The sequence below is a fragment of the Peromyscus californicus genome, unplaced genomic scaffold, assembly GCF_007827085.1.
Source record: "Peromyscus californicus insignis strain IS unplaced genomic scaffold, ASM782708v3 Scaffold_16__1_contigs__length_79575227, whole genome shotgun sequence".
NCBI lineage: Eukaryota > Metazoa > Chordata > Mammalia > Rodentia > Cricetidae > Peromyscus > Peromyscus californicus.
Window position 1 is genome coordinate 27,036,801 of NW_026294458.1, and position 27,884 is coordinate 27,064,684.

General features: G+C 37.9%; 1 protein-coding gene across 11 annotated transcripts in view; it reads left to right on the top strand.

Annotated features, from left to right (window-relative positions):
• Zbtb20 (zinc finger and BTB domain containing 20) overlaps window positions 1–27,884 on the top strand; it is a 786,974-nt gene that overhangs the window by 228,196 nt on the left and 530,894 nt on the right. The window contains exon 1 of one of the 11 annotated variants that reach the window (XM_052740709.1): window positions 231–251. The exons of the other annotated variants lie outside the window; for them this stretch is intronic. The gene's annotated coding sequence lies outside the window, so the exon portion shown is untranslated. Of the gene's footprint in view, window positions 1–230; window positions 252–27,884 lie in introns of those variants that run through there. 11 annotated transcript variants of the gene reach the window in all.

Sequence of the window (27,884 nt, forward strand, 5' to 3'; positions counted from 1 at the left end):
GTCTAAGTATTTTCCATTGATTTGGTGTTATATCCTCATTTTTCCACTCTAGTATACATGAAATATCAAAGATTGAATAAAGGGAAACATATCTGGGAAAAAACTGAACATTTTGGTAACTGAGAGTGTATATAAAAACTGTAATGGGTCTGTGGACTGAAAGAATTTGAATATGTTTTCCTCACTTTTGAGTTACAGAAAAGATTTCAATGTGGAAGTGCAAGATGTGCTGCATTGAACTCATCTTGGAGGTAACCAAAGGGCTGAGGGACTAACAGCTTTTGATATTACTTAGTGCTTATTATTGTTATTATTATTATTTCTTTTTAATTATGCAAAGTGCTAATCAGTTTGATTATGCACAGTGCTAATCAGGTTAATTATGCAAAGTGCTAATCAGTTCTTCTTGAAGCACACGAGGAGAGCAGAGGTGCTGGCAGTGAATGGCGTAGCTAGATGGGGGTAGTCACGGCAGTCATTCCTTATTAAGATAGGAGAAGACAAGATAGGAAATGGGATTTATCTGTGATGGTGAAGAGGAAAAGAGCGAGAACTATGGGCACATGAAAGATTATGGTCTGGGCAGGGCAATGTTTACGCATAGAATGCTTATCCCCCTGTTGTATAGCTTGGTTGGATAGTCTGCTATATTTGAAGGCACTCATTTGAAGCCAGAAAGACTGCAGAGGGAAAGAAACAGAGTATTGTATAGTTAGACAAGTTGTCAAAACAACTTACTGTAGTTGGCAAGCACCAAGTCCTGGGAGGACAGTACAGGAAGTGGAGTCTAATAGACCTATACATGAAAGAGGGCATCAATAAAGAGAATTGAAAAATTAAGGGAGTGTCATTCTGATAAGATAAACAGGGCCACTTCACTACTGCATTGTTATTGGGCTGGCCATCTGTGCAGCATATTTCCTGAGGTGAACTGAGGGCTGGCTTCTTGGTGCTGGCAGTAATCTCTGTTAAGAGTGGTGATGACGAATATGACAATAAGGGTTTTATGTAATAGCTCCTAGTTGGATAAGCTTTGTTGCCACTGAAATCAAAGTGAATTTTAATATTAACTTGCAGGTCTGTGCTTATTAAACTGGGTAACTTCCTGTGAAGATGAGTTTATAGCAATATGTTCATATGTTTTTATAGAACAATGACCAGAAAGTTCCCCTAGGAAAGCCCTTTTTATTCAGTCCTGTTCTATTCTGTGGTTTGGTAAGCTATCGATGAAATACTGCAATACCTGCTTATTTGAATGAATTCACAGAACAGAAACCATTTTCGGATGCTAAGTGAATATTCACTTTTTTTCTTGTTTTGATTTTTTTTTTGCTTTCTCATTTTTATTTTTTTATTAAGAAATTTTCTATTCATTTTACATACCAACCACAGATTCCCTTTTCCTCCCTCCTCCCACCCCTAGCCTTCCCCCCAACTCATCCCCCATTCCCACCTCCTCCAAGGCAGGGTCTCCCATGGGGAGTCAGCAGAGCCTGGTACATTCAGTTGAGGCAGGTCCAAGCCCCTGCCCCCTGCACCAAAGCTGTGGCACTAGGCTCCAAAAAGCCAGCTCATGCACTAGGGACAGGTCCCAACCCCACTGCCTGGGGGTCCCCTAAACAGTTCAAGCTAATTTAAAGAAAAGTTTTCAGTCTATTTGACTTTTCCTTGACTCTTAGAATTTGAGCTGGAGATTTATAAATTACTTGGAGAAAGGAGGGTCTAATTCCCCATTTACTATCTAACAGCATTTTCCTTTTTAAGTACTTGTCTAAGCACAACTCATCTTCACAAATACCTTGTATGAACTGGATTTCTGTAAGTCCAAGCAGTGATAACAATCCTACAGAGACAGAGTTGCTGGTAGAGACTCCAGCCAAGGGCATATTAATGACTTATTTGTCCAGCCAGCTTGGATTCTTTGATAAAAATAAGGTTCAATTTTTATTTTTGCTTTAACCAGGAGCAATTTCTGTTTCAAATATGAAGAGAATGACATAAATCTTTCGTTTCCAAGGAGAGTCTGGAAAGAAATAGATTGTTAGAGGACAGTGCCCACAAATTGAGAAAGCCTGTTGGGGGCCCTTCGGGAATTTGGCTGGGAAATTCTGTAATAAGTAGTCCTTCTGCTCTGCTTCATAGGAACTTGGTTTTAGAAATGAAACATTCCTTGTGTTTTCCCCACCCCTAAATACTAAGATAAAGATGTAGTATTCATATTATCACTTTGTTAAAACATTTTGAATCACTTCTTAATAAACTTGAAAACTTTTCATAGTGATTCTAACTAAAGGGCACCTTATAAATTGGCTTCTCTGATGTATATTAAACCCTTGATTCCTTCTGAAGGCATTTGAAGCCAACAATATTGTGACATAGACATTTATAATGCCACTTGAAAGTTTCAAGTAGAAAAAATTATGTGATTCAAATGGCAAATGAAAATAAAATTAGTAACAAAGCAAGTATGGCCTATGCACTGATTAATTATGCATTTATACTCATATCATAGACATGTTTGTACATATAGACCTACTCATTCCTTCATTAAAATCAGTGTTCTTTGAGTAAATAATTTACTAAAAATGTATGCACTGTGCTAGTTACAACACCCAGAATTCTCCTCAGTACTAGCGACACTGTTGGCAGAATCAACACAAGTACTTGACCGGAGGGGTCAAGTGACAGGATTAGATGATATTTACCTCATGATCTTTAACTCTCAGAAATAGATTGTTAGAGGATGTACCCACAGATTTAGAAAGTCTTTTTTGGGACAAAACTTGTATGCTTTACTTGTCCTCAAATTTTCTCTTCATAGACACCTTATGAATCAGCTGCTTGGCTTCAGTATTCAATTATGTAAAAATTAAGAAGTTCTACAAAATTATTTCCAAGGTGAACTTATCTTATATACAATGTGCTAGAATCTTTTAGCTGCCCATGAAATTAATTTATACTTTATTACTATGAGAAAAACATTAGAATTATGTGGATTTCTTTCAAACTTTGATCTTTTTGCAAATAAGTAATTTTTGTTGATGTTGTTGTTGTTGTTAATCCCATGGATACTCCCAGTGTTTCAGTTTGGGTTTCTATCACTGTGACAAAACACCATGACCAAAAAACAAGTTGGTGAGGAAAAGGTTTATTTGGCTTATACCTCCATATCAAAGAAAGTCAGGAAAGGAACTCAAACAGGGCAGGAACATGGAGGCAGGAGCTGATGCAGAAGCCATGGAGGGGTGTTGCTTACTGGCATGCTCCCCAAGTATTTCTCAGATTGCTTTCTTATCAAAACCAGGACCACCAGCCCAGGGATGGCCCCACCCAGAATAAGCTGGACTGTCGCCTATCAATCACTAATTAAGAAAATGCCCTACATCTGGATCTTATTGAGGTATTTCTCAAGTGAGATTCCTTCCTTTCAGATAACTCCAGTTTGTGTCAAGTTGACAAAAAACTATCTAACACACCTGCCTTGGATTTTAAGTTAAATTGAATTTAGATAGGGTGGACTTTGGAATATTCTTGGGTTTCAGTCCTGGATTTTCCAGTTACTGCTGAGGAAGTCATAATATATTTGAGCTGCACTTCCTTATACATTGTCCCTCAAAGTTTGGTTCTGCATGTTAATTGAAGTAACAGCATTCAGCACTCAGTGCCCAATGGCTCAAAGGAACCCTGGAGCTCCTTAGTCAGTCTGTCTTTATTTTTTCACAAGAGTAGCCTCTCTGGCTCTGCTACCCAAATACCATGAATTAATGCAGTTCCTTTCCACTAGTCTGCTTCCCCCCCACATTAAGCTTGTTCTTAAACTTCCTATTTTCTCCTCCCTTATAATTTTGGGGAATATGATTTTAAGGTGTGTTACTTTTGTTTATGTTGCATTTGTTTAACTCTGAAGCTGTGTTACTGTGCCTGTCTAAAGCACCTGATGGTTTAATAAAGAACTGAACAATGCAGGAGAAAGGATAGACAGGGCTGGCAGGCAGAGAGAATATATAGAAGGAGAAATATGTGAGGAGAGAGAAAAGATCAAGGAATGAAAGAGGAGGTAGCCAGAGAAGGAGGAAGACTCTGGGACCAGCCCCCCAGTTACATAGCAAGCCATAGAGTAAGAGTAAGATTTTCAGGAAAAAAAGAGAACAGGAAAAGCCCAGAGGCCAAAGGCAGATGGGATAATTTAAAGTTAAGGAAAGCAGGCAAGAAACAAGCCAAGCTAATGCCAGACATTGGTAATTAAGAACAAGCCTCCATGAGTGATTTATTTGGGAGCTGGGTGGCAGGCCCCCTAAAAGAGTAAAAAACACCAACAACCTATCTTTCTTATTCTTCTTATGTAATTTTACCACTCCCCTACTTAATCAGTTTTTGGTGACTTATATTTATTGTATGTGACATAGTCTTGATTATAGCAATGAGAATGTGTATACCTGTAATTAAAGCCAATTATATAGAAATGTGTTGTCTTCATCTGAGCTGTAACTTCGATGTTTGTTGTTTTATCTTAACTATACTGGAAAGTTCCTGAGTACAAAAATAACAATTTACATTCTTGTATATCTATCATGGACTCTACCAAAAGGCTTCCGACAGTCTATCGGGGAAGAGGAATTTTAAGACAAAAAAATGCATGATCTGTTGATGAGTACAGTATTGAGGAAGTGAAGATGTTGAGAAAGCTTCATGGAAGAAATATTATGATGGCATCTTAAAGCAAATAATGCTTGGATTTGTCCTTTTGAAAATAACCTTAGTGTTTTTGGTTGGAAATGGGAGAAAAGATAAATGCTAGACAGTGAGGAGAACTTGGAAAGACTAATGCAGAGAAACTGACTGGCAGCTGGATGGTAAGACAGTCAGGGAGAGAAGGAAAATGAGGAGGGTAGATTGGGTGCTGGTGATGAAGGACCTATGAGTTGTTTAAAATCTTGTACTTTTATAGTTCCATCCTTTCAAAATATGTATGTATTTGTGGAGCTAGTGAGATGGGTCAGAACATAAAGGCACTTGCCACCAAGTCTGGACCTGAGTTATCAAATCATCCCAGCATCCACAAGGTAGAAGGAGAAGACCAACTGTGGAAGTTGTCCTCTGACCTCCATCTATATGCATGGTGTGCAGACAGCAGCAGACAGACAGTCACAGACACTCGCACAAGGATATCATATTGCAATAATATAGACTGAGTGAACAATAGAACACTACAGGAAAAAGGACAATGGACCACCATGTGAAAAAGAAGGTCAAGTTTATTTAAAACCTCATGAGTTTCAGTCACCTTTTTTGATTATAATTAAAATGGGGCTTTTTGGATGCCTTAGACCCTTGAAGTTGAGGATGAGAAAAATACATTTATATTAACAAGATATTTGAAAAGATAAAAATCAAAGGACAACAATACTGTTCTGTTAAGATTAAATAAAAAATATGTCTCCAAACAAGCATAGGCTTATGGCTAAATTTAAGAAAACAGAGATACTAAATGATTAATTTTTTTCAGAGCTCTGGATCTGAGGTATAAATATAGACCTATGTGTGAAGAAAACGGAGACCATGGATCCCCATGACTTGTCTACACTGTTTGTTGGAAGTTAATTATTTGACTGGCAGTTAACTGAAAAGTTAAATAGAATCTAGATAGCACTGGGATGATATTGAGAGGGATCTGGCCATTAGTTTGTGAAACTTGATTTTTTCCTGCATGTGGTTGTAACAAAGATAAGTATGTGTACATATCCATAGCTCTCCTTAGTTCCACCAGATAATTGAATGCTCCTACCTGCACCTCTTCCCTTTCCTCTAAGAACTCTATTCATGGAAGGACTTTGTATGAAGACTAACTGGAATAGGAAACAGTTGGGATCATGATCATGGGAGTTAAAACTTGACACTCTGTGTCAAGATAAGAAGGGAAGCGTAGACACCCAAAGGAAAATGAGTATAGCAGAGCCATCAAGGATAGGTAGACTGGAGTCGGTGGTAGAGGAGAAAGTAAGGGTAGAAAGGGGATTTTAAAGCACTCTTTTTAAATGTTTAAGAAAAGGGCATTCATTTCTTTCATGTTACTGGATGCTTTCTAGAGAAACTAGATGAGAATAGGAATGCTTTTCAGTATCTGCTTCTGGCTGGCTGCTGTTTCTTTGGATCTAAAGAAGGTATTACATGGAACACAAGTTCATTCTCATATTCGCACAGCCACCACCACACAAAGAGTGAAGAACTGAGCCGTGGATGTTTGTGATTTATGCTGTTTATCACTTATCCCTGATGTTAAAAGTTGAAGGAAGTAGGAGAATGTCAAAGGAGAGTGGGTTTCCCATTAGACAGCAGGACCTGACCATAGCTCTGATTCTGTGTGCATTTCACTAATGCAGTTTTTACTTCATGTATTTTCACTTTTTACTAATCAGATGAACAGAGAGATTTCATGTTTACCATGCCAAACTTGTGCTTAGATAAGAGAAGAGACTAGGACTTTTCAGGCATTATTTGTGGTCTGCCATAGTCTTCACAAGACTATATGGTTAAGTAATCAAGATTCCTATAAGAAATGTTAGCAAGTAAGACATTATCCATGAGAATACCATTAGCCATTATTGTTATTCAGGAATTAAAGTTCACCTTGGGCAGCTTTTGAGCCATGAAATTATGCTCTGTAAGATTGACCAACCACCATTGATATTTGATATTATTTAATTTACCTGTCTGGAAACTTGGTAGCAGCCCAGGACTGACTTCAAGGACTCTGATGATTTCCTAACATGCACTACATATTTTTATACAGTACATTTTATCCAACATCAAATGTCCATTTTGGAATCTTCCTTTCTTAAAAATGTCTTCACATTCTAAAAGGGATACTTTTTTCTTATATTTGCATTTTCTTAATGTCTTAAAAAGGGAATTTTGAATGGCTAATGTAACATTCAGCATATGGCTAAATGAAGATTAGAAAAACTGTGGCCATCAAAAATAAATATTGGTAATAATGCTGATGGAATTTCACATGTGTAGTTTATTGTGAGAAAAGAAAAAGACTTGCACAGAACTTAGATAAGAAAGTAAGCTTGCTGATTAGCAAAATTATAAATGAAGGCATGTGCTGGTGAACTGGTGGCCTTGTCCTTTTGCTTCCACTCCAGAGAAAGCACCTTAAATCAGATGCAGTTTTTATATCGTCAGCAGTACTGGCTCTAATATTATTTTAAAAGGAAACTTCTATAGCAATCACATATTTTAAATCAATAAAACATATGATTATAAGAATATATTACTGCTAACAAATTTACCATGGTATAAAAAAAGAAGCAGAAATGTTTCTAGATACAGAATCCCATAGTTTGGACACTGTGTTATTGTTTGCCTCTTTGCTGTTGTTTTAGTTTTGGCTTTGTTATCTTCTGCGCAGTAGGAGTGCATACAAACATGGAGTCTTTGATCCATCAACAAAACCACTTGCTCTTACCTCTGCCTTACCCTTAGGTGTATCCTGAAGCCACTGGAAGATTCTTCTGTTTGGGTTTGATATCTACAGCCTTTGGGTAGGGATCAAGTTGCACTTTTACTTTTGCCTTGTTCTAGTCTGAAATAGAAACACATGCTAATGAAGTCCAGCTGGAGAGCAGTTTTAACAGCCATCCTTCTTTGAGTATTTGAGAAGAACTCAGAAAGGCACCTGCTATGATCCTGTAACTGAAACAAATTATGCCTGCAAAGCAATAGGATAGGGGTGAAAATAAAGTGAAATAACATGTGAAGGAGAGTCTGCAAAACTCATTCTACAGTTTTTACGTTGATGATAGGTCTATGAGTTCTCATATTAACCCTCTTTATGTGAGGCAGTTGAAGAAAATAAGAAGCCTCAAGATTCAGCTAAAGATTATTGTCAGAGAATAGCCAAATGATAAGATGGTAGTCATAAAAATGAAGTTGAAAAGCTTTGGCTTGATTTAATCGTTGCAGGTTACTTTTTGTCAACCTGACAGAAATCAGAGTCATCTGGTAAGAGGGAACCTCAGTTGAAGAATTGCCTCCATCAGATTGTGTTCTGGATGTCTTTGGAGCATTTTCTTGATTAATATTTGATGTGGAGTGCCTAGCCCACTGTGGGCAGTACCAACTCTGGACAGGTGGTCCTGGATTATATCGAAAATAGATTGAGCAAGACATGGAGAGCAAACCAGTAAGTAGAGTTCCACTGTGCTCTCTGCTTCAGTTCCTGCCTCCAAGTCACTGCATTCAATTCCCTTGATGGTGACCTATAACATCTAAGCCAAATAAACCCTCTCCTCCCCTTATTGTTTGTAGCCATGAAGTTTACCACTGCAGTGGAAAGCTAATTAAGACAGTGGTCGGGGAAATCTATGATGTACGGGAGGATAAGTGAAAGGCAGTTAGTTGCTAATAAAAAAAAAGTCTTGACAGATATTGAGGAAATACCCATCAAACTTCTTTTGTATTAAGTAGACCTCATGAGCAAGGTTTTGAGGTAGAATCTGAAGAACACAGAGTGATCGTTTTCTTCCCTAATACACATTTATTCAGTATTCCAGTGAGTCTAGAACTGGGGACTTAAAATCTTTGCCTTTTGATACTGATCACTCTAGTGTTTCATTCACATCTCTAGAAAAGATGGAGAGGCGCTCGTAACTCCACAGAAGCAGCGGAGATAGACACCAGAGGAAGCATAGGAAGGCCATGGCATGACAGGGGTGTTTAATCAGAATGCTCTTGTCAGTTGGGATGTTTTGCCTGCAGAATGATGACTGTTAAGGTAATTAGGCTGGTTATCTGCAGGGTCTCAATTCCTGGGGTCTCTTTTCTTCCTGTGCAACATTTCCATATTGAGTTTTTATAGTGAAGAAATAATTAAACCAGTTGAAGTATATTTTATTATAAAACTGATGAGTTCTGTTGGTACAAGCTAATGAAAGATGGTAATTTATTTATTTAAAAATGTTTCCAGTGTCCAGTTCCATTGACCATGTATAACAAATACAATTGAAGATCCTGAGTATGGTAAGGGCTTATGTTTATATTCCTCTGCTTGTCTGGACATCCCTAAGCAGAACTCATTTTTCTGTTTATTGACAGTACTCTTTAGTCATTTGTAAAATTATAATGTACACATCACTAGCATATATTTGGTTGCATAATGAGAGTAGGTTTTTAGTAAATGTAGCCAGAAGGAAATATAAAAATTCATTGCACTAGTTTTAAGGCTTTGGGTTAAAGAGGTTTGTTCTGTGAACCTTGAATTACATAAGACAGAGTGCTGTGTTTAGGAGACATAAAAGCAGATGAAAAGTCAAGGAAAGCAGCATTGCTTCTCCTTGGAGAGTACTTGGCTCTTTATCTGCTAGAGGAGGAGGCAGGGATTACTGTGATTTTTCCCTGCTCTGATACTGAGAATTGTGTGAGTTGTGCTTACTTGAAGACTTTTGGCAATGATACACAATTTTCCTTGAGAAAAGTAAAAATAGATGCCATATATTAGAATTGGACCCTTTGCTTTTATTTCCATTTCCTTAAAATCATTTGTTCCCTTCCTTTCCCAGCAGCTGTAGCTTCTTTGGTTTTTAGCTTAGAGGGTGGGAGGAATATAGGTTCCCACAGACTGAGTAAATGTCACTTTTTTTTTATGTGTACTGCTGAAGACATTACACTGGCCCTAACCTTAACTTGGAGACTTGGTAGGCAGTATGCCTCTATGTGCTGAGAAGTGTCCCAAGCATGCTCGTGTAACCCGTGCATCTGAAAAGGAACCATCCACCCTCAGCTAAAACTAAGGATTTATCTGAAAACTTGAGGGGTCCAGCATGTTGTGTAGAAAAGTCTTTATATTCTTCAGTGCCTTATAGCTGGGATTAGAGTGCACAGATAGAAGTTGGATTGGCTGGATTACTGCACAGTGAGACAGTATACAAGCCTGTCCTTTATGTTAATTCCTTTACTCTCCTGTAACCTCTTAGCTTCCAAAGTGGAGGGCCACATCTCTCATTTCAGTGAGCTTGCTGTCATGGTGAATCATGACAGTTTTCTCCCCATCAGGGAAGTAGCTCTTCCCTTTCATTTCTAGGACAATCCACCTTGATGGTGGTGGTTGTCTTTACCATTTCTGTTTCTCAAGAACAGTCTGCGATTTTGATTTCAGTTTGTCTCCTTCTCTCCTTCTAAGATTCCAGTGCACTTAAAACGTCATCCCCTTCACTGTGTGTGATGGCACACACCTTTATTCCCAGAACTTGGAAGGCAGAGACGGGGATTTCTGTGAGTTCCAGGCTGGTCTGGTCTACAGAGTGAGTTCCAAGACAGTCAGATTCTTTACAGAGAAATCCTATCTCGAGGAAAAAATAAAAATGTCATCCCCATCCTCTGGACCTGACTTTGTTCTTGTTAAAGGAGCATGCTCCCTGTGCTATGTTGTATTTTCTTCTGGTTTTCACTAGGAAATGTTCATGGCTGGGTTTGTGTGCATATGTGATGTATTTCAAATGTTGTATTGATCAGAATCCTTGGGAGAAGGGAACCCTTATTATCCATACACATGTACAAAGAGGTTGTAAGAAAATGAAAACCTTGGTTATGGAGTCTCTTTAGTCCCAAGGTCCACAGACAGGTGAACCAAAAGATAGAGTTTTAATCTTAGTTCAGAGGCCTGAGCATGGCCAATCAATCAGATGGCATTGCTACAGTCGGAAGACCAGCAGACTCAAGACTCAAGAAGAGCCAGTGTTAAAGCTGTGGTCAAAGGGAGGAGAGAGTCCTTCTCATTGGCTGGAAAGGCAGTATTTGATTCTGTTCATACCTTTAATTGACTGGATAGGGCCCACCCATTTAATCCTCACAAAAATACAACTCACAATTCTATGAAGTAGATACCATTGCTTATTATTTAATTTAATGATTTTGTATATATGGTTTGTCAAATAGACTATCTCTCTTTACTGCTCATAGCTTAACAATAGGCAAGTAGTTAACGTCACTCTACTTAGCTAATATTGAATAAAGCCCATGTTCAGTCCAAAGCTTGTTTCTGTAGGTTGTTGGTTCAACTGCCGCAAATAACACAAGCTGTGGACACTAGAGTTTCTTACATAAAATGACCTAGTATTTGTGTATAACCTACACATATCTTGAATATTTAAAATTATGTTTAGATTCCTTTGAATATCTAATTCAATATAAATGCTATATAAATATTTGTTTTACTAGATTGTTTAATAATGACTAAAAATATGCATGCTCATCAGATGAACAGTGTTTTAGAATTATTTTTGATCCATGGCCATATGAATCCTTGGATGCGGAACCTAAGGATATGCTGACAAGTCATTTTAATAATTAAATGTAACAATTTGTGTAAAATACTCAGTAGTGACTAATGTATTATTTGTGTACACAGAAAATTAAGGTCCATAGTGGTTACAGTCTGGTCTAAGACCACACAGTGAAAGGTAAGAAAAAGCTTTAAACTTGTGCTGTCTTCCTCCAAAGTCAGGGGTTTAGTTATTTCCTCTGTTTTAACCCCTTGAGGGGAGCAATTTAACCTCTTGGTTGAGCTTGTCACATTAGCCTCCATGAGTTAAAATCCTTGATCTCTCACTTGCCCAAAGGCTTCAGAGAAGTTACTTAACTTCTTTGTTCATGTGCTTTCTCATCTTTAGAACAGGAATAACATCATTCATAGAGTAACAGAGAAGTTAAATTATTTCTAGGAATAATGCCTTTATCTATGAATTTTAAATGAAAGAATTTCAGACACAAAAGGACCCATAGAGAGATTTCTGCATTTGCCCTCAAAATATGATATTTGGCACTTGGATTTAGGGAAAATGTAGGAAATAAATGGAAATATTCAAAATATGTTAATAATCTTAATGTTACAGATTGCCTTCTATTGCAACCAATTTGGAAACAGTTTTGAGATGGTTAAAATCATGAGTTTTGTTCAGAATATTTATGTATCTTTAAAATGAAATTGAAACTAATAGATGAGGAACTTGTTATAGAATGAAATCCGTGCCTGTGCAATGGGTTATGATCGAAGATCCACCACTTCAATAAGAATTTGCTCTTTAGTGCATAAGAAGATACAGAAATTTAAAATGTTATATGTGACTTCTAATCTGTTAACCAAAAACAGCTGAAAAGGAAAGAGCCATGAAGAAATACTTTCCTACATATTCGCTTGGTTTTAGACAAATATATTTGCTTGAAGATCTAAACACCCAAAAATAGGCACCATGGAAATGCATTATTGTATTGGTATAACAGTCTAGAAGGGTTGACTCAGTGCTTGTTCCTTCAGTGTGGTGGATTAAATGCCACATGCTTCAGTTTTCTGTGTTCTTTCAGCCCTGTTGGCAATAAACATGATGTTGTTGGAAGAGCAGGAATCTTACTAAAGTTTATAAGAGATAAGTGAGAGGTTGGGCTTCATTTGGCCATCATGAAACAAAAGTCCAAGAGACTTTTATTTATATATATAATTTTTCTTTTTACAAAACCTTTATATCCATGGAATCATATTAAAAATAACATTAAGTGCAGGCTTTTAAAGGAACCATAAAGTTCATATGTAGACTAAAAGGAATATGTCAAGAGAGAAGAGAAAATTGTGGGAAAAATTTTAAGACAAGTGTATAGTACTTTGTACAAGTGTATAGTACATTGCACTTTGATATAATCCTCAATTTCCTGTAATTTTTTTTTCAAGACGGGGTTTCTCTGTGTAGCTTTGGTAGCTGTCCTGGATCTCGCTCTGTAGACCACCCTGGCCTCAAACTCACAGAGATCCGCCTGCCTGTGCCTCCTGAGTGCTGGGATTAAAGGTGTGCACCACCACCACTGCCCGGCTAATTTCCTGTAAATTTTAACATAATAGCTACAAATTTGTCTTCTGTTATTGAATTATCTATAGCCCATTTGACTCCTGGAAGTTGGGAGTCTTTTCAAAGTAGGCAACAATTATGGATATTATTATGTGAAAAGTATTGGAAACAGATAAAATTGTATGGTAAATGTCAGATGGATTATGCTATCTCTTCCATGTAATAGCAGCTACTTATTATATCATTTTATTTTAAGAGAATTACAAAACGTCTTTTATATTTTTTTGGCAATTGACATGAACATTAATCAAAGGAAAAAAAATTACTAGGAAGCCAGGGAGTGGAAGGATGGCTCAGTCAGTAAAGTTCTTACTGTGTAGGCCCGAGGACCTGAGTTCAGATTCCTAGCACCCATACAAAAATCCAGCTATGGTTGTACATTCCTGTAATCCCAGAACTGAGAACATGGAGATAAGAAGATACTTGGGGGATTGCTGACCATCCAATCTAGCCGAATTGGGGAGGTCCATATTTAGTCAGAGATTCTTTGTCAAAAAACAAGGAGAGGAATGATTGAGAAAGATGCTGGCCTTTCCATACACATGCATCCACACGCATATACACATATATGAGCACATATGCAAACACTTGTGTACATATACATGAACACAAAGTTTTTGAATAAGTTAAATAGTAATAGGAAGGAAGATATAATTGATCTTGAACATCTTTTTTGCTTTGACTAAATAAAAAAAGGCAAATGAAGAGGTGTAATGCAATAATAAATGAGAAATACAGATGTCCAACCAGATTTTGATTGAACTCCAATGAATCTTACAGGATTAGATAGCTAGAGACACTGTTGGTGGACAGGTACATAAGAGTGACAGTGGAATGCCTGGGTGGTTATATCACTGTCAAAAAGGCACAATCAGAAAAGGAATGTGAAATGATTCTAGTGTAATAATGATTTTACATGTGAATTTCAGCTTTACAAAATTATGGAGCCGGGAGGTAGAAGTAGATCTACCTAGTTTCTTTTGTTTTATAATTATTACATTTCTTTATTTTGTATGTGTGTATATGCATGAACATGTGCATGCCAGGTACATCTGTGGAAGTCAGTTTTCTCCTTTTACCATATGGGTCCTGGGTATTTAATTCAGGTCAGTGTGCTTGGTGGCAGGTACCTTTACCTGCTGAACTATAAAACCAGTCTTTATACCTAGTTTCTCATTTTGATATACTAGAAAGTCAAATACATCGATATTATGTCTCAGCTTGTTTTCCTTTTTCAAGCACTGTTTGAATGCTTTCCTAACATTGCTGAACTCCTACCTACAAGGTTACATCTTACAGTTTCCTATTTAGAAGAATAAAACTTAAAGTTACTGCTAGCACCAATAGTACACATCAAACTTAGATACCTTTAACTCCTCTGACTTTCTCATAATGTAAGGAGTCTGTAACATGCCTGAAGAATCAGTTTCAAGTAGTTTTAATTACAAAAGCTTACTTTCTGGCCTAAATGTGAGCTGATCAGAATTGAGGTTATTTTCAAGTAGCTAAGTAGATTATCAGGGTGGGATGTTTATTGTTGTTGTTGTTTACTCTTTTAGGGGACCCTCCACCCAGTTCCCAAATAAATCACACACAGAGGCCTATTCTAATTTATAAATGTCCGACTTTAGCTTGGCTTGTTGCTAGCCAGCATTACTTAAATGATCCCATCTAGCTTTTGCCTTTGGGCTTTTACGTTTCGGTATTTTTGTATAGCTTTCATTGTTTCTTACTCTGTGTCTGGCTGTGTAGCTGGGTGCCTGGCCCCTTACATCCCCCTCCTTCTCTGGCTACTTCTATCTTTCCCCCCAGATTTCACCTTCTATGTATTCTCTCTGCCTGCCAGCCCCACTCATCCTTTCTCCTGCCTTGCTATTGGCCATTCAGCTCTTTATTAGACCATCAGGTGTTTTAGACAGGCACAGTACCACAGCTTCACAAAGTTAAATAAATAGAACATAAACAAAGATAACACGCCTTAAAATAATATTCTACAACAGATGTTATTCTTGAAAAACTAAAAGAGACAAATCTGTGACATGTCTATGAGAGACTTTTGTAGGTAACTAAGGTAGGAAAATCCAGCTCAACTGCCAGACTGATATAAAGAAGAAAGTGACCTGAGTATTGATATTCATCACTCTTTGCTCCTGCCAATAGCTGCAGTGTGATCAACTGTCTCATGCACATGCTGCTATGACCCTCACCACCAAACTATGAGCCAAAATAAGTTCTTCCTTCCTTAAGCTGCCTTTGTCTGATATTCTGTCACAGCAATGAGACATGTAACTAATACACAGGTAAAATAAATTCACATATGCATGAACCTCAAAAAGCTGTAATTTAGTGAGTTATACTTTGATGTGTGGTGATTTGAATGAGAATGGCCCCATAGGCTCATGTGTAGACTGTTAGTAGAACTATTTGAGAAGGATTAGGAGGTGTGGCCTCATTGGAGGATGTGTCACTGGGAACAGGTTTTGAGGTTTCAAAAGACTTAAAATGTTCCCAGATCACTCGCTGTCTGCCTCCTCCTTTTAGATTAGGATGTAAGCTCTCAGCTGTTCCTACCACCATGCCTTTGTTCCACTGTCATGTACCTAACCCTCTGAAAACTTAAGCCTAAACTAAGCACTTTCTTTTTTTATAAGTTGCCTTGGTCCTGGTGTTTTAGCACAGCAATAGAAAAGTAATTAAGACAAAATGGTATTGTTCTTGAACTTCTCTTTTAGTTGTAGGTATAGCTTACTGTGAAGTTGTCCAAATGAAGCTTGAAAGTGTATTTGTGTAAGGTGAGAACTAAGAATAATTTTTAAATATATAACTCACATCTTTCAGAATCCATTTGGGTGCATAAATTAATCTCTCAAATCTTAATTCAGTTATCTAGGTAATTATCAGTCACCCATCTTATGGATATTTGGTTCAATTGATCGTTATTATATTTTTCTATAGTTTCCTCATGTATACTAAACAATGAACTGGATTGTTGAGTAGTCTGTGAATTAGGGTATAAAATGCTGATAGCAAACAAAATACTCACAGATTCATGAGTATAGCTTGCTTACAATTGTACTTTACACTAATATACTCCTCCAGACTCACAGAAAATTGTTTAACTTCTAAAATAAGGGCCTTCTTCCAATACTTGGCACACAGTATGTGATCAATAAATCTTTGCTAAACAACTGAGTGGTGGTGGCACACGCCTTTAATCCCAGCACTTGGGAGGCAGAGCCAGGTGGATCTCTGTGAGTTCAAGGCCAGCCTGGTCTTCAGAGCAAGATCCAGGACACCTGGTCTACAGAGCAAGATCCAGGACAGGCACCAAAACTACACAGAGAAGCCCTGTCTCGAAAAACAAACAAACCAACAAACAAACAAAAAACTTTGCTAAACAAATACATGCTTTTGTAAAGAGGATCCCTGTTCTAGATTCACCTATATATGATCAAATCAAATCTTTTTGCTTTACCCCTAATATGAAAATTATAATCAGGTGTTCCCAGCTTACAAGCATAACCTGTTCTACATTTCAGACAGACAGTAATGGGTGAATGATTGTTCTCTGACTATTTATTTAGAAAAATATTGATTTATGCAGCACTTGCTGTGACTTCAGGTCAAATCTAGGCTCCAGAAATAGACATGGTATTAAACAAGACACAGAGTTCTGTTTACATAGACTTACCACACTGGTTCTTAGAAGTATAACTCTTAGAATTGTGTCTAACACATAGCATAGATCAATATTTGCCAAGCAATATTCTTAAAGAGTGGCCCTATTGTTTTCAAGGATGTTCATTCATTCAGAGCTCATAGCTTCTGGACTAAACAAAATTCGTGTGGAAGGACTAGGTAAGAAAGTACAATGCTTTAGATATATTCTCATTACAGTTCATTAATCTTCCTGGGCACCTACTTCCAAAACAGAATCATCTTTCTACTTGCTTTTATCTTTGTCATGTGGCCATGGCAGGCTAAGGTCATGTGATCCTCAGCTAAAAATAATGAAGATATGATAATATCCTAATTCTCACAGAGCACAGCATAACTTAGTAAAGTAATGTTTGCACAGTGCTTAGAAATCTGAGGTTAAAAATTGCTTAGAGAAACGTACAGAACTATTATTGCCACTAAAATTATGATAGACAGTTTCTTCTGTATCAAAAAAGACTTCAGTGAATTGGTGTTTATATTGTAAAGCTGTATGCCACATTAAAAAATAAATAAATAAGAGGTTCATTATTTGTCTAAATGTAAAACAAATAATGATCTGTCCTTTTATTATAATATGATTTAAAAAATTACCAACGAATCACTATTGGGGGAAGTAAATGATATTTAAGACCTGATGATTCACTAGTCTGGACAGATGGATGATTATATCTTGTTACATAAGTGACAGGTGGCACCCCCAAGTGTAATGGGTTCCAAAGTTCTGATTTTCACCTCTTTTATTAGCTTGTTTGGCTAGGGCAGTAACAGCTCACTCTGATCCTAAGTAAAAGGAGAATTAGTTGGTGGGAGGGTGAAGGTTTGGTTTTGGGTGTGTGGTGCTGTTGTTGGCTCTTTAGTTAATCCCATTCATGCTTTAGCCTGACTAAAATGGCAAGTCACACATGTTCCATATCAAGAAGCTGTGATTTCAGAATAGGTCTGAGTGTGCTCTTGCTAGAATATGAGTTCTGCATACAGCTTTCTATACCATCCAGAGTATTAAGGATCATCACTGTGTCATGCCTTCTCATATCCTTAAAGGATGGAGTTTAAGCTGCAACATTTAAAGGAGAATAAACTAACACTATTTTGTTCACGCAACAAATTTATAGAGAGCACTAACTCCCCATTCCATCTATTAAGAATGGGTCACAGTACTTATAACCTTTGAGGAATAAAACAAAGTATTTGGCTTCCATAACCTCTATTTTAGTAGAGAAGAAAGAGGATAAATAGTAAATATATAATTTTATCAAAGAACAAATGTCATGAAAGAAACAAAATAAAGTTTTTAAGGGTGGAGATGGCAACCCTTTTAGATATGCTGGTAGAGTCAGCTGGTGGATCACAACATACTCTTACAGGAGGACTTCCTGTTTCAGATTTTACCATGCTTTCATGATAGTTGTGATTTTAACAAAAAGTATAAAAGGTGTGAATGTTTTCAGTCAGGTATCACAGGACTCAGTGTCTTCTGACAGAACCTGGCTACTCTGAATGCTATCGCGAGAGAATTCTTCAAGACAGCTAGTGTTGTCAGAAAGTTTGAAGAGACCCACCCGGGGAGTCATATGCTACTGGGGAAATCGAGTCCTCACCTCAGGGTTCTTATTCTTGTTAGTAAAAGAATGTAAGAATCGACTCAAGTGGAACTTGAGAACAGTTTTATTAGAGTTTAAAAGAGAAACACCATGGCAGGCAAAAGAAAAGGGGGCGGGGAAGATGGAAAGAAAACCATGTTATATGTAAGCTACTACATGGTGGAGTGGTGACAGGGCTATAGCTTCAGAGAAAAAGAATGGAAGAGTCCAGTGTATCTGAGGAAGCATGCTCACCTAGACTGTGGCCAGTATCTAAAAGAACAAGAGAGAAAGAAATAAAAAGAAAAGTTACTTTTCTGACTTAGAAAACACAGCTGTATTGTAGTAGCTCTCAGTACAGGGGAAGGAGTGCAGGGGAGCATAGAGTTTCTGGGAAGGAAGAGTACATTTATCTCATTAAAGAGATGATTATTCTTCCTATCTCCTTAGCATTATAAGGATTGAACCATTCTTACTGAGTGGTGGTCTCCTTGCCAGGTGATTGGTACTCTAGCCTTCCTGATAGATACCCTGTTGATCATATGATTAGTACCCTAGCCTTTCTGGTAGGTACTCTGTTGATCATGTGATTAGCACTCTAGCCTTCCTGGTAGATACTCTGTTGATCATGTCTTTGGCACTCTAACCTTCCTGATAGGTACCCTGTTGGTCATGTGATTGGCACTCTAGCTTTCCTGATAGGTACCCTGTTGATCATGTGATTGGCACTCTAGCTTTCCTGATAGGTACCCTGTTGATCAGATGTTTGACAGTGGAAAATGGATTAACTCTTAAAGGAAGGGACAATGGTATGTGATGGTTTAATCTTTAGAGCTGGTCAGAATGTCTTGTGGTAGATCCTTTCTTTAATCATGAGGTTAAAGAAAGCTTTGTCTTAATGAGCTTTAACATAGCCCTGGTCAAGACTACTATAACATCCCCCTTTTAACATGCTAACCTTAAAACAGTTCGTGAGGTGGGCTGAATAGGGAATAGGCACAGCCCTTTTCACCCTGAAAACCTAGAGGTCCAGGTCCAAAGCTGTTCAGCAGAAGACCCTGTGTCTGGACTGGGCTTTGCTCACCTCTCATATACAACCTCCAGGCAGGGTGATCATTTATCATGAGATAAGAAGTCAAGGCTCCCTCTTGGCATTCCTGGTCTGAGAACCAAGGACATTTCCTGCTTCTAGCCAGGGACAATAAAGGAATTGTTCCCTTTGAGAGTACCTGCTTCTAAAGTGCTTAGCCAGTTTCTGTCTCCTGTCCTCATCATAGGCTCATACCCATGAGGGAGGCAGATGGAGGCCCTGGTCTGTCTTTTCAGCCTTCTCCACTGGTTAGCAACTGCTGAAGCCATCAGGACTATATACTGTGCTATTGTAATTCTTAATTCCATTCTGTCTTGGAAATCTCTAATTTTCCTGAAGAACTGACATTTCTAATAGAACGGAAAACATCCTTGATTGATTCTGTGAAGTTGAAAAACTTAAATCGTAGTTTTGTTCTTTTTCCTTTTATTGAAAGTACCTTTTTTTCTCACATAATCTATCCTGATTATGGTGTCTCCTCCCTCTACTTCTCCCAGTTTCTCCCCACCTCCCTCCATCTGGACCCACCCCCTTTTTGTCTCACATTAGAAAACAAATAGGCTTCTAAGAGATAATAATATAATATAATAAGATAAAGCAAAATTGAATAGACCAGACTAGGACAAAACAAACAAACATGTAGATGCAGAGACCTGTTTGCTCACATACTCAGGAATCCCCTAAAAACACTAAACTGGAAGATAATATATATATATATATATATATATATATATATATATATATATATATATATACACATAGGACCTGTAAGATAAGAGAGAGAAAACATATAAGTATAGATAAAATAAAATAAAATTTAAAATTTAAAAAAAAGATTTAAAAAAAAAAGCCCGACATGACATTATGAGACAGGGAACCTCTTACGATGCCATTAAGTTCATTTCCTGTTGGTCATCTACTGCTGGGCATGCAGCCTACCCTTATAGTTGTTTATATCTCCAGTAAGACTAAATTTTTCATTTGTAAGTGGCCATTAATTGGAGATAGCTTCTGGGTTAGGGATGGAGGCATGTGTCTCTTTCTCCTTTCAGCTCTAGGACCCCGTCTGGTGCAGACCCATGCAGGCCGTGTGCATGCTGCCTCAGTCTCTGTGAGTTCATATGTGTGTCAGTCCTGTTGATATAGAGGACCTTGTTTCCTTAGTGTCCTGCGTCCTCTCTGGCTCTTGCACTCTTTCTGCCTCCTCTTCTGCAGGGTTCCCTGATCCCTGAGGAGAGAGATTTGATGGAAATATTCCTTTAGGGCTGAGTTTTCCAAGGTCTCTCACTTTCTGTTTAATGGTCTGCCTGTGGGTCTCTGTATTTATTCCTAGCTGCCTAAGGAGGAAGCGTCTCTGATAATGGCTGAGCAAGGCACTGATGTATGAGTATAGCAGAATATCATTACTACTTTTTTATTTTAAAGACCAGTATTATTTGGTTTTCCCCTAAGGCCCTAGGCTATCTACTCTCAGGTTTTTGGTTACTCAAGCAGTGTCAAGTATGGGCTCCATCTTGTGGAGTGGATCTTAAGTGAAGTCATGTATTGGTAGGTTAGTCCCACAAGCTTTGTGCCACCAGTATATCTCACAGCCAAGACACCAATGTAGATCAAAGTGTTTGTGAATGGGTTTGTAGAAAAACTTAAATCTCAGTTTTAAAAACTCTTGGTGTTCCTACCTCCTCCGTGGAGGCTTCTGGCAAATTACTTGTATAACAATGAGATCTTAATTTTGTTGGAGTTTTAGAATGTTATGTAAATGTAATTATAACATATGAACTATAGGAACAGTAGTGGTTTGAATAGGAATGACCTCCATAGACTCATGTGTTTGAATGATTGGCCCATAGGGAGTGGCACTATTAGGAAATGCCTTGTTGGAAGAAGTGTGTCAGTCTGGAGGCAGGCTTTGAGGTCTTACATGCTCAAGCTAGGCTTAGTATGGCAGTCTCTCCCTACTGCTTGCAGATCAAGATGTAGAACTCTCAACTCCTTCTCCAGCATCATGTCTGCCTGCACACTGCCATGTCCTGCCATGATGGTAATGGACTAATAAGGCTCTAAACTGTAAGCCAACCCCAATTAAATGTTATTGTTTATAAGAGTTGCCGTGGTCATGGTGTCTCTTCACAGCAATAGAAACCCTAACTAAAACAGGAACTATAGTTTCTGAACATAATCATGAATTAGTTCTTTAACTTCTTTCATCTGTGAAAGATTATTTCAAGCCTTAGATTTGAAACCAGAATGCAGAACAGTGTGGAAGAGTTTGTATGTGTCATGTCAGTGGCATTTGTGAAGGAACCTGTCCACACTGTGTAGATTCCTCTGCTGTTACAGTCATTCCTTAAAGACCACTTTTGTTTAGAGTATGTCACAAGCTGTCATGTAGAATTTTAGACATGAGTATAGGAATGTATAGGAATGTTCTGATCTCTGAAGGGTAGCTACAAACTTATGAACAAAGTCATATAAACAATGTATTGCTCCTTGAAATTACAAACTTAAGTTATTAAAGTGCATGGATTTTGAAACGAAAATAGGTCTTTTTTTATGCCCAAATTTTCCAATCTCCTCCTTCAAATCAGTGGTAGAAAGTGTAAGAGGAAAGGTGGGGGTGGTGGTAGGAGAGAGGAAGCAGAGGTAGGAAAAACAGAGAAACAGGAGTAAAGAACCCAGCAGGTAAGGAAGGAGAAGAGATGAAATGCTTCTTAGAAACCCATGGATTTTCTATTTTTAAAAAATATCAGTTTATCTCATACAATCTTGAAAGTTTGAAATTGACTGATTTACTGTAAGAAGCATTTAGTAAATGCAATTTTTATTTTTAATAACTAAGGCTCAAATTTCAAGTGAGATCTCACACCAGCCCTCCAGTGTAATTAAGTTTATGGTTTTCTCAGGCACTTCAAAGACCCGTGATGTGCTGTTAACATTTTTTTTTCTGGATAAGGAGTAGGACACCACAGCAGTCATGCTGCAGCTGGCTGCTGTCTCTCAATAAAGCAGACACCACCAAGTGATGCAAGGTACTGAATGTTTGGGTGTAATTTGTCACAAAAGACTCAGGATAAAGAAATCTGTTTTACCTGAAAGTCCAAAGTGATAAGGTGCCAGTTCATGTGTTTGAATAAGAATGAATATAAAGCAAAGCCTGAGTCTGCAGGCTGAGGAGTGCATTTGAACTGCACAGGTATTGCTGAGGGCTCCATGAGGCATTACAGCAGGAATGTATGCACTGGAGATTATAGTCTGGGAGCTCTTAAGGCAAATTGATGTCCCATGATTTCTTCTAACATCACACACACATACACTCACAAGTAGAGACTGCAGGTGCTCCTTTTTTATTGCACGATGTAAAGAGAAAATGTAAAATGGACAAGCTTTCCACAATCATGTTCTCTTCATCAAGCTGTTATTGTTATTTTAGTGAGTCCACTAAAAAGAATTATCTAGAGCTTCTTGTCTTTGCTTCTTTGTGTACTTGATGAATATGATTACCATTTTACCTCCTGTATTTAAACCCCTCTGCCTAATCCCACATTCTGCCTAAAAGCCATGTCTGTGAGAGCTTGTCCCCCTTCCTGTGATAGATTTTAGAGATATGACTGCATTTAAGCAGGTGCAGCCAATGCATTTTGGGTTACTTTCACTGACTTGTGCAAGTACAAAATGCCCAACATAATTAAACTAAGATTAATAGAGACTATTAGTAAAATAAATTTGTTTTATGAATGAAAATCCCATATTAATTCAGCATAGCCTTTTTTTGATAAATGCACTATATTCACTTCTGTAGCACATCATTATATGACTAGGAAGCAAATAAACATTTGTCAGACTCCCTTCCAGAATTTTCTGTTAACCATCTTCTAATTTTTTCATGTGGCCTGCAAAGGGAATCAGATTTTACTTTTAAATGGAACAAAAGATTGGCCTAGTACCACAAGGCCCCGTGATTTTCAGGATCACAAGAAATTTTTGCTTAATTTTCTTCTGGAATTGTTCTTAGTCCTATCTTTTCTTCACTTTAGAATTTAAAGCATCCTATTCAAAATGGCCACCATAGAAGGGAGGAGGGAGCGAAGGAAAATAATAAAGAACAGTAGCACCCGAGTTGATGCTGTATAAATAAGCACATTTGCTGTGTCTCTCTTCTGCAGTTTTTATGTCCTACTGATGAGAGAACTGGTTTGAGATGTAAATTGCTTCCCTTTGATTGAACCAGGGAGGAGATGTCATGTAACTCATCTCATCAGCATAGAGTATTGTGAGCCTTTGGTGAATTATAGGATAACAGAGCTAGGAAGAATCCCTTAACCTGCTTCTGCGGCTCTGTTCCGGTGTTTAATAACCACCAAAGGGAAGGTCTTTCCCTCCACTTACCTGACTGCCTTCATCATTTTACCTCATCTATTCCTATCCTGTCCTTAAATAATTTTTAAAAGATCACTGCAAAGTACCACTGGTTTATTTGCTGTAAATAATGTGCAAATGAAAATTAGGTTGTGAGGAGGGGTTTTGTTGCTGCTGTTAATTTGTTTTGAGTAGAGATCACTTAAAAGATTGCTTTGGAAAAATGAGAAAAGTGATGAAGAAATGATTTTCTGGAAGTATTTACCATGGTGTCTGGCTCATCTGGGTTTAAGAAAAGCCTATAGGGATAGCTGCAAAGAAAAGAGGTTCTCAGCATGGTGGGCAGGTTGGAGAAGAGGATCAGGTAGGAATTCCTTCTGACATTCTCCAGGTCACAGGCTGTGTGAAAGACTATGAAAGAAGAATCAGGAAAGGGGACTTAGAACAAAAGAACTAGAAATGAGCCTGCAGTCTAGCTGCCCAGGGAGCGCTCAGCAAGCCAGGGACTTTTTTTTTTTTTTTGTATATAAGAAATTCAGGGTGGATATCACAGCCCTATCAGGACAGCAAGGCCTTTTCTTCCTCCCGTCCTATTAAATCTACATTTTGAAGGTGGATGGTGCTGACTCATAAATTAAATTGGAGTAATACATACAGTGTATATATATTTCTGTCACTTTGTCTCAAATTAAACACGAACCTTCTCCCCTGACAAGATGATAGAAAAGTTAATTGCTCGCCCTGGCTTTAAATTGGAATTTGAATTTGCAAAATGCTAAAGGTTTATGAGATCTAAATCATGAGGAGCTTAAATTACATTCCTGTGATAAAATATTAATAAATCAATTAAAACATAAGCCGAGTATAATATTACTTTTTTTGTGTGGGAACCTTGAACACAATAATTCATTAGGGTGTAGTGCAGTAACAATTATTGTATCTTTTTTTAATTTTCTTTTTATTAGTTTTTTTTGATAAATACATCATCAGATAACATTCCACATGGTAGATTATCATCCCCCAATGCAGCATCTAGAAATTGCTGTACCCCTAAACAAGAGCTACGCTCTAAATTATCTGCTGTTAGTTATCCTTGTTAGCATCAGCTGCTTCTTTTACTGAAGGGGTATTTTCCTCTTGGGAACATCTGTTCAATGCCAGCTCTACCATTTTGCGGTTTCTTAATCTCTCCTCTAAAAAATGGGCATAATCATCACAATACTACCTCAGCACTGGCATGTAGAAGCAATCAGACAATGCATATATCAATCTTTTGCACATGGTAAAGCTCCAGCTAATGTTAGTTGTTGTTATTATTATTATTATTATTATTATTATTATTATTATTATTATAGATAGGAAATTTGTATCTCCAGAAGGTCTCTTAGACATCACTTAGCAAGCAAACCCTTCATTTTAAATATGGTGGATCAAAAATCCAGAGAGGTTAAGTCATTTGGATAAGACCACACAGCTAGACAGGGCAATCAAGACACAAAACTCTAACTCTGGGTGTTTCACAGGTCATATTCCAGTGCTCACCTCTAATACTAGAAAGCTTGCAACAAGGTTCATGTGCCATTCTATCTACACTGGTTTCCCTTTGAAACCTTGTGTGGTGTAGGGCGTGTGTGTATGTTTAGATCTTATTTTATCTATTTTGTTTTTGGACTGACGAAACATTAGTCATTTTAGGCATAATGTTCTAAGGGGCCTGGTGGCACAAGCATGTATTCCCACAGCTGACAGGAAGGGGCTCATTTAGCTAAGGAGAGAATGCCTTCTCCTGCTGCTCCTCAAATGAAGACTCAGCAGTCACCTTCCTTTCCTACAGTCTTCCCGGAGGAGGCCAGGGAAGAGAGGAGGTTTTTGTCTTTAAGTAATTCTCTCGTGTGGTGATGGACAAAAACTCAAGAACCCCGAGTTTATCTCCCTACAGCCATCCTGCTCTCTAGCCCCCACTTGGCTTTTCTGTCTCTCCCTTGTGTCCCAGAATTCTCTGTGGCTTCCTTTTTATTTATTACGGAAATGAAGAGAACTATTGGTATAATACTGATTAGATCTACCTCAAATAATAGTCTTTCCCCCTCACGTGTGGTAGTAGGGAAACTCACGCTCAAAAGGCTGTCAGTCAGTCAGAGAATGAGTCTGAGTATGACTGTGTTTGTTCTGCTGGCCAGGAATAGGCCAGCCTGACAGTGTTTTCATTCCATTTTGTTTTCTCTAGCTTTTTCGAGTAGCAGTAACAAGATCAACATATGCCAGTGTTTTGAAGATGTATATTAGAAATGTGAGATGTTCGTGGATGATAAAGCATTATATAAACTCTATGTAAAAGCAATCTCTGATATTCTTCAAAGGTGCTCAGGCAGAGTGGGAGGTTCTGTGAAGTCCATAACATCCACATAGGTGGTTATTCCTCATTGGTGGTGTGGTTTATAGAATGAATATTGAGTGCATTATGGTCAGAGAAGGTATGGTCTCTCTCATGAAGTTTTAAGACTAGGATCTATTATTTTATGGGAGAGAGGGGAAGAAGAGGATTGAAGTTAAGATGTTAGTAGAAACAAATTGTTGAAATTATGTGATTACTCGGGAGAAACAATTAACAATTAAGTGTTCACAAAAGGAAAATACCTGTGGTACCATTTTTAAAAAGCATCATGATTGGGAATGAGTAGCTGAAGAGTTTCCACAAATTGCACAGCAATTTCTCAGTCATGAGGTGTTGCTTAACCTATATTAGGAATATAAAATAAGCAAACTATGTATTTAAGAAAACAAATGAGATTTGTGGAAACTCAAGAATTATACATACTACATAACCCTATTCAGTATCTTTGATTTTGTGATCCATTGATTGAGGCCGTATCATATGCCAGGCTTTATGTAGATTTAATCTAATATCTTCCTCCTGACATTACTCATTCAACTCAGGGACATTCAACAAGGAGTATAAGACCCAAGACCAAGAGTCAGGATTCAAACCTGTCTGACTCCCAGATGCTTTCTCTTTTCCTTACTACTACTCTGTGGGATCTTTCACAGAAGCCTTAAGCAGTGCAAATCACAACAAACAGAACAGAAGGCTTTTGGAAATATACTGGAGAAAAAAAAAGTGGGGAGATAAATTGTTTCTCCTAAAGGACTCACTGAAAACAGTCTCATATTGTGTAGAATAAACTTCTCTGGACATTTCTATTATCTTTGTTGGTATCACAGTGTTTTCTATGGATCACCCTCTATTAGTAAAGTACTGATTCTGTTCTGCTTTACAAGTCATTTTCGATACATTTCTTATTGTGTACTCACAGAAAACACATATGGGAAGAAAGGAAAGAAAGGAAGTATTACTCCTCATGTTTTTACAGACTAGAGATCTGAATCCTTGTAGATTGGTTTGTTTGCCAGAGTGTTCTCTTTAAGTGACAGAAAAGCTCAGCACTTGTGTTACTGTTCTGTGTGTTGGCGGACAGGGAGCACAGAGTGGGGTTGGTGTCTTCCTCAGGTAAGCTCCATTTTATGTTGGGAGGCAGGTTCTCTCACTGAACCTGGAGCTTAATCTGCCAGACAAGTCTGAGGGATTTTCCAGTGATGGGATTATGTAAACCCTCACCATCCTGCCAGGCACATGGGTCCTGGGATGGAACTCAGGTCCTGTATATACATGGCAAGCACTTTATCAATGGAATCTTCTCCTGAACCACTTACTACAATGTACTTGTTTCAACTCACTGAATTATTTTAGAAAACAGGAAATCATAGTAAAGCTTTCCAGTTTAGTGATTTAAAGCATGTTGGAACATAGGGTCTGGGGAGATAATTCAATGGTTAAGAACACTGGCTGTTCGTTCCGAGAGCCTGGGTCCAATTCCCAGCACCTAAATGGCAGCTCACAACTGTCTAACTCCAATTTCAGGAGATCTGACAGCCTTTTATGGCCTCTGCAAGCATCAGGCACCCGTGTGGTTAACAGATAGATATACATGCAGGGAAAACACTTATATACATAAAAGTAAATGTTGAAACAGTTAATTAGGAAATTTACTAATACTTAGCAAAGCTTTATTCTCCTGTTAGAGGAAAAGAAGTGGAGTAGGCGATCTAGAGACTAAGGCAGTGAAGTTCATTTCTCATAGGAGATGGCTTCCTGGTACAGATTGGGATTCTCTAGCTTCTTTCCTCCATCTCCTTTCCTTTTGACCTTCTGCAACATGGCTTGATTTTGTAGTGCCATTT